The following is an 18,084-nucleotide window of genomic DNA, read 5'->3' on the forward strand; positions in this document are numbered from 1 at the left end:
GAATTTGATGAAATTTCTTCTCTTTGAATTAATCCCAATTCAAGTGTTCAATAGCCATTTGCAGCTAGTAGCCACTGTACTGAACGGCACTAATTATAGAACATTTCCATCACCGCAGGAATACGTGTGTTGGTTAGAATGCTCCCCTAGCTCTCTGACTCATCTTTTTAGAGTACCAATTAAATAAAATTTTCTCAAAGAAGGATTATATATTGTGAATAGTGTTCATTGAAAGAATAATTAAGGAGATGGGATTTCCAGACAGAATTTAGAAATTAAACTATATTACTTGTTCAGGGATGCCCATCTGCAAATCTTAAGGTGGTATTGTGAACAGAACTGAATGAGAGGTGGCATGGACAGAATGGAATTGAATTAAATATTCTACACATTCATGATTCTATCTGATTTAAAACAAACTTTTGGATAATAAGGACATTTTAAAAAGAAAAGAAAAAGATAAGTTTTTATAAAATAAGTTTAACTTACCAAAAGAATATATTTAAAATCTCAACTCTAGAAACATCATATCCTTTTCCATGTTTCCTTACTTTTAACAAAAACAATATATTCACAGTATGTAACTGAAGACACCTCCAGGTAAAAGGGTTGAAGGTAAATCTGTACTATTAATATACAACAAGCAGAACAATGAACCAACAAATGAAATCTTAAAGTATTATTTTTCCCTCTAAGAGGACAAATTTGGATAGAAGGGAGAACTGTATACACATATACATTTTACATCAGCCTCTAATAAGCTCTTACAGCTTAAATGTTACAGAGCAACGCATGAAACTTTGAGAGACCCTGCTCTCAAGGGACTTTACATTTTCCCATGACTCATAAATCTCTCTGAAGTGTGTAGTTAACCAAAATGCTATAAAGAATTTAAGAAAACATCAAGCTGGGGGGAGGGGATTCTTGAATTCAGTAACATATAATAGGAACAATAATTGAGAAGAATTTGCCCCATAGAACAGAAAATGACATAAGTGATAAATTGTTAGACATTGCTAGGTTTGTTACAAATTTTGTCTTTATGCAGATGTCCAAGATAAGGAACCTGAAAATGCTGTTACTTTTAAAGACTCTTTAAAAACAACACACACACACAACACACACAAACACAAGTTCTGATGGTTAGGTCACCTATCTCTAATTTCAGCTTACTGTGTAGAATAAGTTGGAAAGAATACTTCTAGAAATGTGTAAATTCAAGGCTTTCATTCATCAAACCAATATTTACTGAAGGATTCCACACTCTAGACATCATGCTACACACCAGAGACAAGAGGGTTACCAGAATGATCAAATCTTTGTTTTTAGAAAGATTGAATAAAAATATACCCCCAAAGACACTTAGATTATCTAGAAATCTGTTATTAAAACAGGAAATAGGCTTTTATGAATCATAGGGAAAACATGGATCATCACTATAGGGAAAAATGGGAAAGATGCTCAAGTTAGACTGGTAGGGAAACGGAGGGGTTTTGTCAGTCTTGGTACCTGGAATGTTGAATTTTAATAAATCTGCTGCTGAAAACAACTGGAAAATTAGAGGAAGGCATGTAACAGGAGTTTTCATATATTTGATGTCTGTCAGCACAAAACTAGGACCTGTGAGAGAAGGGACATGATTACTGGTCCCTGACGTGGAGTGATGGTGGGTACATGGAGAACACAATAATTATATTGAGATAAAGACACAAAATCAGATCAGGAAGGGATGAGGTGCCTGGAACACGTGGAACTGGGTCCTGGAGTGGAGACACCCACGCTGACAAAGTGATTGCATATCAACGTGAGATGCTGGTTGATTTCTAAACTGCACCTACTTATTAAGGTGATATTCTGTGACGCTAGATCAAGAAATGCTACTAGGGGAAAAGAAGCCACCAGGGATCTGCATGATGAAAACTACCAGTTCACAGAGGGTTGGGACACATTCACATCCTGTCAGAGCTTAGTCAGGAATCTCACTGAATCTCTAGGGCTTTCAGTGGAGACAGCAGAAGAGAGAACTGACCCAGAGAAAAGGATGCACTGAACTCCACTCTAACAAAGCTCCACATTAGCTCACAAAAAGATTAAGCAGACTTGCAAGTAAATAAATTTCCTGCCAAAACAAAGCTCAACAGTGTTTGAAGAAAGATTTAAAATTCTGGACTCAACTGAAAAATGTCCACAATGTCCAACATCCAAAGAAACATTTACATGCTTGTTGAAGAAGCAGGAGAATGTTATGCACAATTGACATTATGAAACATTAAGAAATATTAACATTATGAAAAATAAAATATCATTTCTGGACCCAGGAAAACCAGAGATGATAGAATTGGCAGAAAGAACTTTAAAATAGTAATAAACATTTCTAAGAATTCAAAGGCAACATGAACATTAAAAAGAGAAGAATCATGATGGGAAACCAAATTGAGTGATTAGGGCAGAATATCATATCAGATATGAATATTTTTTTGTGTATTTGTTAAAGGCATAATAGACATTACAGACATAAATTAGTGAATTTGAACATAAGAGAATAGAAATTATCCACATTTAATTACCAAGAGATTAAATAGAAAGCATTATAAGTATAGACACTTGAAAGACCTAAAAATAATACATACAGGAAAAAAAAGATAAGAATGAACACAGACTTTGTGACAAACTAATGAGAAGCAGAAGAAAATTGAGCAACCTCTTAAAACACTGGAAAAATATCAGACAATAATTCTATATCAGGCAAAAACATAATTTAGAATCTCAAAGAGATATACATTTTTCCTTATTTGTTTCTGGTAATGACCAAGTAAGCTTTGCTAAGACATGCCACCTCACAGTTAAAAAACTAGTTTCTTAGAAAATACAGAACAAAACAAACCTGAAAGCACTGGAGACAGAAAATCAGGCAGGTTCTGAAAGGCATTAGACATGAATGGAACAAGAGATTTTCTCATTTTACAAATTCTATTTTGAGAAAGGCCTTGATCTGCTCCAAATGGGAACCTTGTATATAACACACTGCCTTTCTGAGCTAAGGAATGGAAAGCCAGAATGGGGACAAACACAGTCAAAGGAAAATAAAGGATGCATTCCAGGAAGGGGAAAGCCAGGGAATGTTAGATTCATACTCTGTGTGTCAAGTTAACCGACGCTGAGCCATGAAAGTGTGGAGCAGGTTACAGAATGCCAGACAGAGCTAAAGATATGAAGTAATATTTGTATTACCACCCAGGAGACAGGGTTTGTAGTTTGAGTCAAACCATGTTAATTTTCTGATAAAATATGAAAGAAAACGAGCAAATAAAATCAACCTTCTTAAGAAGGATATAACAGTCTTCAGACATTTTTGTAGCATGATACTACAATGTCCAAGATAGATTCCAAAATTCCTTGACATGCAAATGTACAAGGAAATGAAAGCAACTAAAGTGATGACAGGGAGTGGTTCTTGGTTCTGCTACCTTCTCAGTCATCAGAGTCTGTGTACCGTGGGCCAGGGTTTCACTAACTATATGGCCTCTCCTACCTACTCCATCCCCTTACCCACATCTGTTTGTATACGTGGAGCTCTCAGATGGGAGAGAGTTTTCTGCCCCCTAGTGGTAGCACAGCTCTGCTTTGTATCACTGCAGGATCCTGGGCCAAACAACTGAAGCGATAAAACCTCTAGAAGAAAATCTGAAAAAGCAGTTTTGTCCAGCACACATATAAAATTTCCCCCCAAAAATGATTAACAAACAACCAAATTAAAATGGGCAAAAGTTTAGATACTTTAAAAGAAGCTACATGAATGGCCCACAGATACAAAGAAAAGTGTTCATCATATTTAGTCATCAAGTAAATGAAAATTAAAATCACAATGAAATAATTTCCTCAAATTTCCATTTCAAAGTAAAAATAATTTACATCAAATATGGGGATGGAGAAAATGGGAATCTCATATATATTTATCGGTAATGTAAAATGCTATAATAAGTTTGGAAAGCTTGAAGTTTTCTATAAACTTAAATATACATTTACCTTATGATCCAAAAATTTCACTTCAATCTAACAAAGAGAAATTAACCCACCTGTCCATAAATAAACTTATATAGGAATGTTTATAGTAGACTTTTTCATAATAAACCAAAACTTAAATATCCATCAATAGGAGAATAAAGAATTGTGGCATATGCGCAAAGTGGACTGTGTATCCATAAGAACACAACAGAGATGAGCTTCCACATCATTATACTGAATGAAGGAAACCAGACTGAAAATATGTATTGTGTGATTCTACTTACTTGAAATTCAGAAATGGGAAAAATTAATTTAGGGATAGAAACCAGAGCTGCAGTTGCTGGAGGTAGGACAGTATTATTTGGGGAGTCAAGAGATAAGGAAAATTTCCTCATGATGGGCGTAGTCTAGATGTAGGGAATATAAAGCATCAGGGAAATGTCTTTGGTGTTGAAAATGTTATATATCTTGATTTAGGTATTAGGAACAAATAAAATATTCTTCAAAACGTATCCATCTTCAGCTGTATGTGAATTTCCCTCAATTCTTTTACTTATGGAAGTTATAGAGAGACAGCATAAGTGAAATCTTATGAGAAGGAAAGTAGTATCTTAGATTTTATTCTTAATGAGGTTGTACTGAACGTTACCCAAGTGTGGTGGGATTTCAACTCAAGAAACACTACAGCTGAGGCAATCATTAGAGTAACACATGGCATTACAACAATCATTGTGGGTTTACCATATGAAAGGACAAGGCAGGTATAGCACTCATTTAAAGATGAGGTTTTAATTTCTTTATATATATTTAACAGTGCTTACTACATAGTTTTATCTGAATAATAAATTCAAAGAAAAAATCTTACATGATGATGATAATGTCATGTAAAATGTATCATGAGTTTTGAATTGTTCCAGTTTTACTAGGATAAAGCTGATGTTAAAGTATTTTTCATTGTTACTTTAATCATCTACTCTGTATGGGAGTGAGTGCATTTATGTAGGTCTCCATGAACTGTACAAATCATTTATCTTATTTTGTTACTTTCCTAAAATTGTCTCTTATATTTTTTCACTAGGGAATATATAGGATGTCCTGGATAATTAGTAAACATACAGGCAATTAAAAACAATCACTGAGATAATTTGGGCTTAATCATCTGAATAAATTATATGCTATTTCCTCAGGCATCATCACAGAGAGAGAGGAAAGGCATTTATTCTCCCTAACCAGAGAAAAAGTAAATGTAAGTTTGGAGAAGAAAACCCAATTCTTCATTAAAGAAGAGTTGATCGGAATGTCGATTTTGATTACCACCTGGGTGTTGGTAGTTTCCCATGGTGTCTGATTGCTGATCATTGACACTCTTATGGTCAGTGACAACTGATACTTTACACCACAAAAATTCATTATCTGTCTTTTTGACTGGAGTAGTACAGTATTTTTAGGACTTTAAATCCTATGAATTTACTAGATGTCATACATCCATTTGATTTCTGAATGTTGAAAGTGCATTTGGATATTGCAAGTGAAGAAGTTGGAAATATCTGAAAAAATCATTACTGATCTCATCTATTAAAATCTATTAAGGTTAGGATTTCTAGATAAAATACAGGATGCCCAGTCACATCTGAATTTCAGATTAAATCTTTTTTTCTTAGTATATGTCCTATATAATATTTGATAAATATAGTTTTAAATAAACACATCCAATGCAATGTTTGAAAAATAATATGTTACAATATGCACTATATTATAATATTTTATAAAATTTTGCAATATTTTTAAATGAACATAATTTGAATATAAGGATATAAGTCCTTATATATAAGGGTAACCTCCCATACATGAACATATAGATTTTTTAGTTGTCTGCTTGTTTTCCATATTGGTCGCTTACCCTTTGGTTAATTTTATTTTCAGAACAGGCTTTACAAACTGAGTTAGTAGACTGGCAAATAAATAGAATTATTTAAGAGTTATGGAGAAAGCCCTGAACCCCAAATAATTCCAAACTGCTATCACCAGGTCTGAGGATGGAAAAGCAGTCATTCTTTTGCATACTTTTTGCATCCTGCCTGCCCTAATGATTAGCCTTAAATGGAAGTATATAAAATGTTGCATCAAGATGTCCAAACATGACCAGAGATATCCTTTCCCAAATAAGAAGAGTGGGCAAGGTATTAATATCACTTGAATGTCCTGATGGCAATGCTTTTCCATAAATGCCCAGAAATGAGATTGATGGATTATATGGGGAATTGCTAATCAACAGATTTGAAATTTCAATTATGTAAGATGAACAGTATCAGAGATCTGCTGTACAACATTGTGTATAGTTAGCAATATTGTATTGTGCACTTAGTACACTCTCTTACTAGAGTGGGCAAGCTCGAAGAATCAGGACATCTTCAGAGGAAAGTAGTAAGTGACACTGAAAATGGAGACAAACTCAATAAACAGTAGAATCATTCTCAGCAGCACTGAAAACTTCAGAATGGTAAGATCAGGACTGGAATTTTGAATTCCTTTGCTTTACTCAGTGTGTCTCTCATTCTGCAAGAAAACCTTAAGAGAAGGTCCTGAAACATTTGATTGTTATTTGTAAAATGGTAAAAAACAAAGAAACCTGTAAGTAGAATGGGATTCAATGGAGAAACAAGACAGAATCATCTAGGAAAAAGAGATAAAGCTGGCTCATCACCAAGTAATTTAGATAAGGAGCTTGTTCCCAGAATAGAACTATCACCAGTGGCATCTATAGAGAAAGTTGCCTAGTGTGGTGGGGGAAACTCAGGCAGTGCATGGAAATCAGTGTTCACACTGCGTACCACTGTCTCTGCATGGCCCAGCAAATATCTGTTTACCAAATATTTGCTTTACCATCTCCATGTGAATTGCCTCCCTCCCTTTGAAATCCCAAACCACTGCCCCCAATATCCTCTTTTGCCTTTAGCTGAAGATGGTATTTAAGCTGAGGACTTCGGTCATTTGGGTGAATTACTCAAATTTCCTGGGTCTCTCTCATGCATACATGTTATATAAATTTTATTTGATTTTCTCCTGTTAATCTGTCTCACAGCAATTTAATTCTTAGACCAGCCAAAAGAACTTAGAAGGGTAGAGGAAAATTTCTTCCTCCCTGACAGCTCTGATGAAATAAAAATTTATATTCTACGGTAAGCCAAAGAACTTTAACCATAAAAATTGTCCTCTGCCCTTTAACTTCTTCTCCCCTCTGCTATGCATTGTGTGTCTGCATTATGCACCAAACCCCCCATCAGCAGAAATACCCATCAGCTCAACCACAAAGAGGTACATTCTGTCAATAAGATAACTCCTTAGGAGACAGCTTTCCTTTTTAATCTTGTAAGGGACCACAATGACCCATGACCCACTACTCACCTTCTATGGGTAGAGCTGGATTGTGTAAACTGTCAATAATACGTCACTTAATGCACAGCCCTCTGTTTCAAAAACTTATGTAACTATGTTTTGACCTTTAATATGTGGACAGTTCTCAGAGCTTTCTGAGAGGCTGTTCCTGGATTATAATCCTCAATTTCATTAGAATAAAATCCTCCATTTCTTTCTTAGTTTGACTGATTAATTTTTCTTCAACAATGCCCAGAACTTTCACCTGATAGGAAGGAATTCCTGCCTTGGTCCATTTGGACTGGGCAGGCTAGAGCTGAGCATTCTATTATGTTGTAGTAATTCTGTCCTGCATTTTGCCTGATTGAGCATGTTGAACTCCACTGACTCCTCCAACTGAAAATCATGCTTGCAGAGTTCCAGGTTTTCATGGAGAAGAAACTGAATGTGAAAGGAAGGGAATCCAGGTGGATTAAGATAAAGCAGGTTCATTATCTTCAACCAGAGTGGTTCCACTTAGTTTTACTGACTTCCTACATAAATTTTATAAAACGCAGTGGATGACATTATCACTGAAATATTTTAAAATTCCAGTATTATGCTCTTTATATAGACTTTTGTAAAATCTGAGAGCACTGCAAAAATTCTCAGACAAAAATGGAAGTGTATGAAAGAAAAATCGGGATACGATTGTGTAGATGAAATGAAGTCTAACATTTCTCTGTTAACACCAGTATGGATTTTTCTAAATCAATGGACATGTTCCAAATATTTCTGACTCTTTAGAGTCTCATATGTCATAACTGAGCATGTGTTTCATTTGACTACCCTTTCTTGGGAAGTAAAAGATTCTGTCATTTATTTTAGTATCAAAATCAGATGTGGAAATTATTTTTCTATGTCCTATTACTAAGAAAACATTCATTCTGTCTTTGTTCAGGTGACACTAAATGAAACTAATAACAACCCCGCTAATTTTTCCCAGAAAAGCTAACAGGACTAAATGGGCCAGCAGAATCTATCATCATTGACTGAATTCATTCTGATGGGAGTCACAATGCAGCCTGAACTGCTGGTCCCCCTTTTTGGGGTCTTCCTCATCATCTACACAGTCAGTGTTGGGCAATCTGGGCATGATTATCTTGACCCAAGTGGACTCTCATCTACACACACCTATGTGTTTTTTTAATCAAACATCTGGTTTTCATTGATCTTGGTAATTCTACTGTCATTTGTCCCAAGATGCTGGTAAGTTTTATTGTGGATCAAAATACCATATCCTATTATGCATGTGTCACACAGTTGGCTTTCTTTCTTATGTTCTTTATCAGTGATTTTTTTATCCTGTCACCCATGGCCTATGACTGCTATTTGGCCATCTGTCACCCTCTGTGCTACAGTGTCATCATGTTCCGGAGACTTCGTCATGTGCTGGTGGACATCCTACTATACTACGTACTGATTCTGATACACATACTTTGAATGCATTCTGCAGAGGGCAGGAAAAAAGTTTTCCCTAAATGTGGTTCACATCTGACAGTGGTGGTTGTGTTCTATGGGTCTCTGCTCTTTATGTACATGGAGCCTAACTCCGCTTATTCCTTCCATACTGATAAAATGGCTTCCATGTTTTACACTTTAGTGATCCCGATGCTTAACCCCTTCATCTACAGCTTAAGGAACAAAGAAGTAAAAAACACCTTTTATAGAATCTTTAAGAATCAATGCAAACTTTGTATCTAATATCCAATATAGAATATTGTTTTAATAAACTATGATAAAGGCAAATGTTACTTGATAATATTTCTAACAATTATAATTGCATTCTTTTTGGCTCCAGAGCAAAGGATAATTAAAATGCAGAGACAAATGCATTGTTTTGCTTATATTCAGCCAAATGAATCTTCATATTTTAGATCTCAATTAAATGTCACTCATTCCCCAACATCCCAACAATCCATGCTGTTGATTCAATGTTTCCTTTAATGATTCCACAGAATTCCCCATCTCTGCCAACAGAAACAATTATTAAACTCTATGTCAGCAAATTGTGTTTGTTTCTGTCAGTTTTTTTTTCTTTACGGCAGGTATCTTTTCAATCATGTTTTCATTGTATTTTCTGCACAAAACATCAGTGTAAACAGTAATCCTCTTAAAGAAAGCAGATAATTGGATCATGATTTTGTTTTAATTCATTCTACTAGTCTCTGCTTTTGGAGACTTTAATCCATTTACACTTAAAGTAACAATATTACAAGGTTTCTTTGAGTTTCTTACTGAACATTAATTTTGGCATGTCTACAGTGAAAGTCTACAAATCTATTAAAAAAAATAATCACAGAATTATAAGCTGAATAATTCCAGAGATGAAAAAGCCCAGGAAGAGATTAGAGTTACAAAAAGCCAGAAAGCAGAATCTTTGTTCAGCACCTGGGCATCCAGTATAGAGGATCTCAGAGGTAAAATCTACTTTAGGCTTCTATTCATACAATTTGAAAACAAGTCCTAAACAGAGCCACCAAATCCCTGTTTAAAATGTTTAACATTCTTTTAAGAAGACAGAAAAAATACAATGCTTATTAACATAAAAATTCACAATATTTAGCATTCAATCCCAAATACTAGACATATGTGAAAGCAGGAACATGTGATCTCACCCAGGAGATGATTAAAATAGATTCTTAAATGACAGTGATGATAGAATTATTGGGCAAGGACTTTAAATTTATTATAAATATGTTCAACATACTGAATAAATTAATTAAAACACTAAACTTTTGAGGAGGCAAAAAAAAGTTTAAAAATAACCTAATGGGAATTCAGAAGATGAAAATAGAGTACTAGATATAAACTAATATTTGCTGAATAAGAGTAACAGCAAATTCTACAGTGAAAAATAAACAATAACTTCTCTTAAACACATCACAATAGAGGTTACCTAAAATAAAGCCAGAGAGAAATAAAAATACTGAATAAATACCATGAAAATAGTCTTAGTGATCTGTAGAAAAATAACAAGCTACATATTGTACATTTAAGTGTAGATCCAAGAGGGAAGAAGACATTACATGGTGCAGCAAAACCACTGGAAGAATGTTGGACAGAATTTAAAAAAAAGAAACCCTATAACCCAAGGTATAAGAAGCTAAAATAATTCTAAGCAGGATAAACAGAAAGGAAATTATACCGGATCACATCACATAAAATATCTGAAAACCAATGATAAAGAGAAATCCTTAGAATTCAACCTGTAATTGTCAACCTATAGGTTGACATAAGGATTATATTTCCATCAAAAATATTCTTGGTTAATGGACACTGTATTATCAAATATTGTATAATCTTTTTCTACAAAGTCATTTGTTCATTTGCTCGTGCATTTTGTGTGCATGTGTGTGAGATGCACCTAATATGCATACTAATTGTGTAACTGAGATACTGACAAAATTATACCTATGTTATTCAGTGTTTAGTGATGTATAATTTATTTCATTAGACCCAGGCATGAAATATTTTTTATTTTTCCTAATAGAACATTTAGAGAATAATTAATGCGTATACAAGACACCCACCCTCAGGTAATTATGTACTTTTTTTTTTATCCTTGAACCAGATCAAAACTTTAACAAAATGAGTCTCAAGGGGATAGAAAAACACTTAAAAACATTCTGCAACAGACAATGAGGATTAAAACAGTAGAAAGTAAAAGCAGATTCTTCAGTAAGGTGAGTAGAAACACTGGACTTCAACAATTTCTCGGGACATACAGCTTAAACTCAATCATCACCGTAGACCTTGAAGGGTGTTAAATTCTACAAAACTGTTTCTCCCCTTGCAATGTACTTTCCGGTCATCAGTAGAACTCATGTGCAGGACAGATCTGTTATATCATCTCTGATACTCTGTTCTGTGCATTTAGATCATCTCAGTTTTTAAAATAAACTTAATGCTTCAGTTATCTATCTTAACAAGAATCTTTTTCTATCCTAATTCAATTGGTGTCCCTCCTGTCCCACTTTCCCTTCCTCTGTACTTAGGGTGACCTTAACAAAGCAGAAGAATGTCTCTGTGTTTATGAGGATATATTCTGAAGACAGAATAACTTTTATTAATACCATTTATTACCTGAGTAACATTAGTTATTTCACTTCCTATGCCCCAGTTTCCTTGACACTTAGATGGATTATGCTAATACAGTTGACGTTCAAACAACATGGGTTTGAACTGCACAATCCACTTACATGCAAATTTGTTTTCAGTATGTATGCTACTATGTTTATCAGTGATGGTTTGTTGAATTTGCAGATGCAGAATCCCCTGTGGATGTGGAAGGTGGCCTTTAAGGTTTAAGCATTTGCAGATGTTGGTATCTACAGCAGGTCCTGGAATCAATCCCCTGTGAAAACAGACAGCTGACTTTACAGTTTATTTCCTAGAGTGATTGTGTGGATCATATGATTTAATATATGTGAAGTGCTCAGTTAAATGCCTGGCATTTAATGAGTTCTATATCAGTGCTTGATATTCATTTGTATTCTTCTTTCCAGTGGATCTCTTTACATAAATTTCCATAATCCATCAGCATTAGTAAATAATAAGAGTGGAGAGCCCTCTTTATGCATAAGAGGTATGTGTGATTGGAAGACCCTTCAAGGTGACTCAATAGTCAGAAACAACTGATGTGGCAAATGAGGACAAAGATACTAATAACAAAACACTGAAACTAAAATACTACAACATTGGAGCTTGTGTTGGGAAAACAAGCTGGGCTAGAGTCAGTGAGAAGTACTGAAATCTGTACTCAGTACTCAGAGGATTTTCTGATCACCGTCTAACTTGTCAATCCAAACGTTTAGAAAGTCTTTTTGTGTCTTGCAACTTTAAAGAGATATGATGATTGTTAATAATATAAGGTTTATGGTTTGGGTGTAGATTTTTTCTTTTACAAATTACATGGAAATTTTTAAAACCTGAAATATAATAAGTCACTTGATATAGTTCAAAAGACTTGGGTTAAAAGAAGTAGGCCATAGTAGCCGTCTCAAAAAATATCTTCAAATTGTCTTGCCCCCTTATAACATGCTTTACCAAAGTTTTAATGAATCTGTGTTTCACATTGGTCTCAGCAGATTGGTAGTGATTCTATCAACTAGGAATGCCTGTGGGCACTCAAGTGCCCCTTACTATTTGTAGTGAGCCCCCACAGACATTTCCCCAACCAGAGCTAGTGTGTGGTGGCTGGACCAGCCCTTGTGAATTTTATTACAATTGCAGGATGCACCTAAGCAACAATTTTCAGGGAACTTTTGAAAAACAAGATTTATTGCCCACATTCTGGAGGGTACATGGCATACTCAGGGCCAGGCAGAGAGGCTGAGGAGAGAGGAAGAGAGAGAGAGAATATCATGAGTTCTGGCTTGATTGTGGTCAAGGGCGGGCACCTAGATTCACTTTTTAATGGTGTATTTAAAACACAAGTAGGAATTAAAATGCAGGAAGGAAAAAAGCAGGGTCAATCAAGCAGTCAGTTACCTACAACATCTAGGGTTTTCTAAAAGAGAAGTTAACAGACAGGGCAGGCTGGCTACCTGATTGTGTAGCTGGACATATATTTATTTGAGGTGGATGTCTTTGAAATGGACTGACTCAGCAATCAAAAGCTTAATGTCAGGAACTTACATTACAATAAAAAATGCTAATCATTAGGCTCTTTCACTGCAGTGTGAATGTAGATGTGTACAGTTTTGACCTGATGGGAAGAGGAATCTTTATTTACAATTTGAGACAAAGAAAAATGACTGAATCTCATGCATCATGTATGAAATTCTCTTAGAAGATAGCATCTCAAATATAATCAATATTGATTTTACACACAGGTTACCAGGATGAACCATATGGAGAAACATAACCATACTGCAGTATTCAAAGTGACAGGATTTATTCTCCTGGGGCTCACTGACAGCCCAGGGCTGCAGGTGCCTCTTTTTGGAATCTTCCTAGTCATATGCTTGGTCACAGTGATGGGCAATCTGGGCATGGTTATATTGACCCATTTGGACTCCAAGCTACATACTCCCATGTACTTTTTCCTTAGACATTTGTCAACTACTGATCTTGGTTACTCCACTGGCCCCAAAATAATGGTCAACTTTGTGGTGCACAAAAATACAATTTCCTACTATTCGTGTGCCACCCAGCTAGCCTTCTTTGAGGTTTTCATCATCACTGAACTGTTCATCCTATCAGCAATGGCCTATGATCACTACATCGCCATCTGCAAGCCTCTTCTCTACAGGGTCATCCTGGCAGAGAAAGTGTGTTGGGGGCTGGTACTTACTCCCTATCTCTATGGCACATTTGTGTCACTATTTCTCACCATTAAGTTATTTCAGTTGTCCTTCTGTGACTCTAACATCATCAGTTACTTTTACTGTGACTGCTCTGCTCTGACACACATGAGTTACAATTGATCATTTTGATCTTTTCAGAGTGCAATTCGCTCTCTTCCCTCTTGGTTGTTCTTGTGTCTTACATGTTTATTCTTGTGACCATTCTCAGAATGAACTCAATGGAATGGAAGACACCAAGCCTTATCCACTTCCAGCTCCCATCTGACAGTGGTGGTCGTGTTCTGTGGGTCATTATTGTTTATTTACCTGCAAACCAAATCCAGCCATGCTTTTGCTATTGATAAAATGGCCTCTGTGTTTTACACCCTAGTGATTCCTATGCTGAATCCATTGATCTATAGCCTGAGGAACAAAGAAGTAAAAGATGCTCTGAAGAGAACTTTAACCAATCAATGCAAAATTCCCCATTAATATCTTAATATTCAGTTACAAAAGTAGGTCCGACAATTGTTATTTAATATTCTATCACTCTGATTATAGCATCAAAAAGTGGGAATGTTTTATGAGATTGTTTTTCTCTTTTTCTGAATAAAACATTTTCTCTTTAAACTCCTTGTACTCTTTTCCACTTCAATTGAATAAATATTGTAGCCAGATAATTTTCAAGGTCATAATGGAACTTAAATTCTTTTAGACATAAGGCAGATTATGCCAAATTCTTGCTCAAATTTTGACTTGCAGAGGTGAAGGAAAAAGCCTTAAATAGTCAACATGGACTACCATTAACCAGAAAATTAGTAATGTGTATGTTATAGCAGTCACTGTAAGTTAAATAAAATTAGACCATGAAAAGTGCGTAGGTCAGACAAGAGGCAAGAAAGTAACAAAATCTCTGATTACAACACAACATGAACAAGCTGCTTCAAGAATCTGAGCTGAAGAAGAAACAAAGCGTGAACTTCAGAATGGAATTTTCAATCTGATTGCATTCAAATGTTTTAATGTCAAGGATGGAATGAGCATTTGGGAATTTTTTTTTAATTAAGAACCATGAGAAAAATTTTGGCTAACTCTGGGTCTCCCATAGACCATCACACTATAGCTAACTTTGGTTTATAGCCTCCCAACAAACAAGTTAAAATTCGCAAACACAAGAAAATTAAGTTTTCTGGTCATTTACTAAAATGACATCAATCTTTTGAAAATCTTTAGCAGTGATAACTAAGATTAGAGATGACTGGCACACTCTGGTGTTAATTGCACTTTTGTCACATCTATTTTGTCTTCTTCATGGGTTTGTATATACACAGAGCCAATATTTTGAATGGACTCTGCTAACAACACTTTATTCCGATTGTGTACTTACTCAACAAATAAACGGATTCCATACATCTTAGTGTTCTCTTTGTTGTTTGAGGTGGTCTTTTTAAAGTTTTTAAAATATATACACTACCCCAGTCATTCTTGCTTCAACCTATGTCAGCATTTAAAGAGAAAATTGTGGGGAAGTAAATCAAAATATGAACTAGGGTCTCTTTATCCCAGATCTATGCAATTTGTTAATTTTGTCCCTTTTTTAATATACTGTGGTTTACTTTATTGAGAGTTCATCTTAAGTGTTTTCACCACAAAAGAAATAAAGAATTATCTATGTGAGGTAAAGGATATGTTAATTAGCTAATTATAATAATCACATTACCTTTATATACATATATCAGAATATCATATTGCACACTGGAAATACATACAAATTTTATTTATCAATTATAATCTCTATAAAGCTGGAAAATATTTTAAAATTTAAATAGAAAAGATATAAAACATAAATTAAGCAAAAGAAAAGAAATACAAAATTGCAGTCTCCAAAAATATCAATTTTGTTTACCATGGTAGTTTTCAATCCTGTCCCTAAGCGTATTTACTGTTATAAATAAATTTTATTTTCTAGAGTAATATTTTATATTATACTGCAAATACTTTTTTGGTCACATTTATTTCTTTACCAAATTACAGCATTTCCATTACTTTATACAATATACAAATACAGTTAATTAATATTAATAGCATTCTGCAGTATCATTCATACAGAAAGAACTTTTAAAAAACCCTAATACATTATATTCTCTACAACTTACTTTTCTAACTTGAGAATTCATCATTGGTATTTTTCTTGGCCAATAAAGATTAATTTTTGTTTTTTCATTTTTAACACCAGCATACAACAGTGGAGTCCAGATTAATTACTTTATATTTGACCATTCTTTAACTGATGGACACTTGGTTGTTTGCAAGTTTTTATTTCTTTTGCCACTACTAAAAATGTTGTAATAAATAGCTTTGTGCTTATAACATGATATATGATTGCTTTTTATTTCTAAAATAAATTCATAAGGGTTCTTCCACATTCTATGTGTTGCTGGGTAAATGGTTTACAAATTTGCATAATAATTTGAATAAAAAAAAGCACTAAGGAAAAGTATTATGCACTGTGATTGTTCTTCCATGATTTAAAAAAAAATTCAAGAAGGGATACTAATATTTACTAACATATCGTTTTCACTGTGTGATGATAAAATTGCAAAGTGGTGATAATAGGTGAGTAACAGCAGCTATTATATATTGTAGATACAATGTGAATGGTTCTAAAATGTTCCCTTCTTTTTAAACTTCACTAAGGTCATAGTCTTAATTACCACAAAGCACATATTTCATCATAATTATAATGATGAATAGCTTAGAAATAATGCTTCCAACGTATGTAAAAGTCCCTTCATATCTGTCCACTCACACCTCTTCCTCAGGTAAAACTTCTCATGTTCTTATGTTTATATTCACCACATATGTAATTAATGGCTTGATGCAGCAAAAGCTTTTAGTTAGGAAATTGGAATATATTTATATTAATTTTTAAATGGCAATAATTTAAGGCCCTACTGACTCAATTGCATTCACTCAACCCCTAGTTATTTCTAAAAGTCCTTGTGATTGGTTTCCTGACTCTGGAATGATTTCCTCAATTCCTATCTAATTATTCCTCTATTAAGACAGCAAAGTATACTCTTTCTTGAAGGAACTTTCTCAAACACTTCAAGTTTCCCACATGTAACAGGAAATCATTCTGACTTCAAGGTGTTGGGAAGAGATGTCTCCAAAAGGAAAAATTATCTCTTTTTAATATTTTATCCTCACCCTCTGAGTGACTCATCCCTTAAGTTAACTCTACAGTATTTAGACCAAAGTATACCTTTCAATGAGACTTAATTTTAAGTTCAAAATCAATTTTAATATTAAAATAATTTAATAACTGCTACTAAAGGTGACCACTCTTGAAGTGAGCAGGCAAATCTGGACCTACACTCAAGGCATAAAGTCAAGGTTGGTCATGTCTGGCTTTTATGTCTGTTTCCATTTAGCAGAGAGAAGACCCAGAACAGCTGAAACAATTTCAAAGAAGAACAAAGTGAAAGAACTTACATGGCCGATTTCAAGACTATAAATTTATAATAATCAAAGTAGAGAAATATATGATAGAAATAGATACAGAGAGGAATGGAACAGAGTTTAGAGTCCAAAAGATGTGCACATGTGTGTATTCAATTGATTATCAGCCAAGAAACAAAAGTAAGTCAATGGGCTCCAAGATACACACAAATGTCCTTTATAAGTTAATGACTAAAAGACAATCTAAAAAGATGGAGGAAGAGACCTGAAAAAAACACTTCACAGAAGAGATATGAATGGTAAGTAAACACATTCAAAAAGGTTGATAGACTGGGATTTCAAAATTGTAGAATAGATAAACAAGATTACACTGTATAGCACAGGGAAATATACACAAAATGTTATGATAAATCACAGAGAAAAAAATGTGACAATGAGTGTATATGTCCATGAATGACTGAAAAATTGTACTGAACACTGGAATTTGACACAACATTGTAAAATGATTATAAATCAATAAATAATGTTAAAAAAAAACAAAAAGATTTAACATCCTTAGTCATCAGAGAAATGAAATTACAATAACACTGAAATACTATTTCTCCACCAACTAGTGTGGGTAAAGTGAAAAATACTAGATTATCAAGTACAAAGTACCATATTGGTAACTAGGTTCAGCTTCTAGTTTAATAAACTGCCAAACCATATACATATGTCCAGCATTCCTCCATACTAAGAATACTTGTGAAGATTTTTATAGATTCTAATAATTTGTATTACTTCTGCAGAGCAGATTTCAAGGAGCCATTTTCTGCCCACTGGAGATGTGCATGTTTTCAAGTGTTTTGAAACCTAGAGCAAGGTGCCCAGAATAAGTACGTCCCTCAGGTCATGATGCCTTATCACTTTTAGG

At 34.4% G+C, this 18,084-nt stretch overlaps 1 pseudogene; it reads left to right on the forward strand.

Moving 5' to 3' along the window:
• The first annotated feature begins 13,265 nt into the window (after positions 1–13,265).
• On the forward strand, positions 13,266–14,221 carry LOC140694513 (olfactory receptor 8K1-like; annotated as a pseudogene).
• The last annotated feature ends 3,863 nt before the right edge of the window (positions 14,222–18,084 follow it).

This window comes from Vicugna pacos, unplaced genomic scaffold (assembly GCF_048564905.1).
Source record: "Vicugna pacos unplaced genomic scaffold, VicPac4 scaffold_21, whole genome shotgun sequence".
In the NCBI taxonomy this organism is placed as follows: Eukaryota; Metazoa; Chordata; class Mammalia; order Artiodactyla; family Camelidae; genus Vicugna; species Vicugna pacos.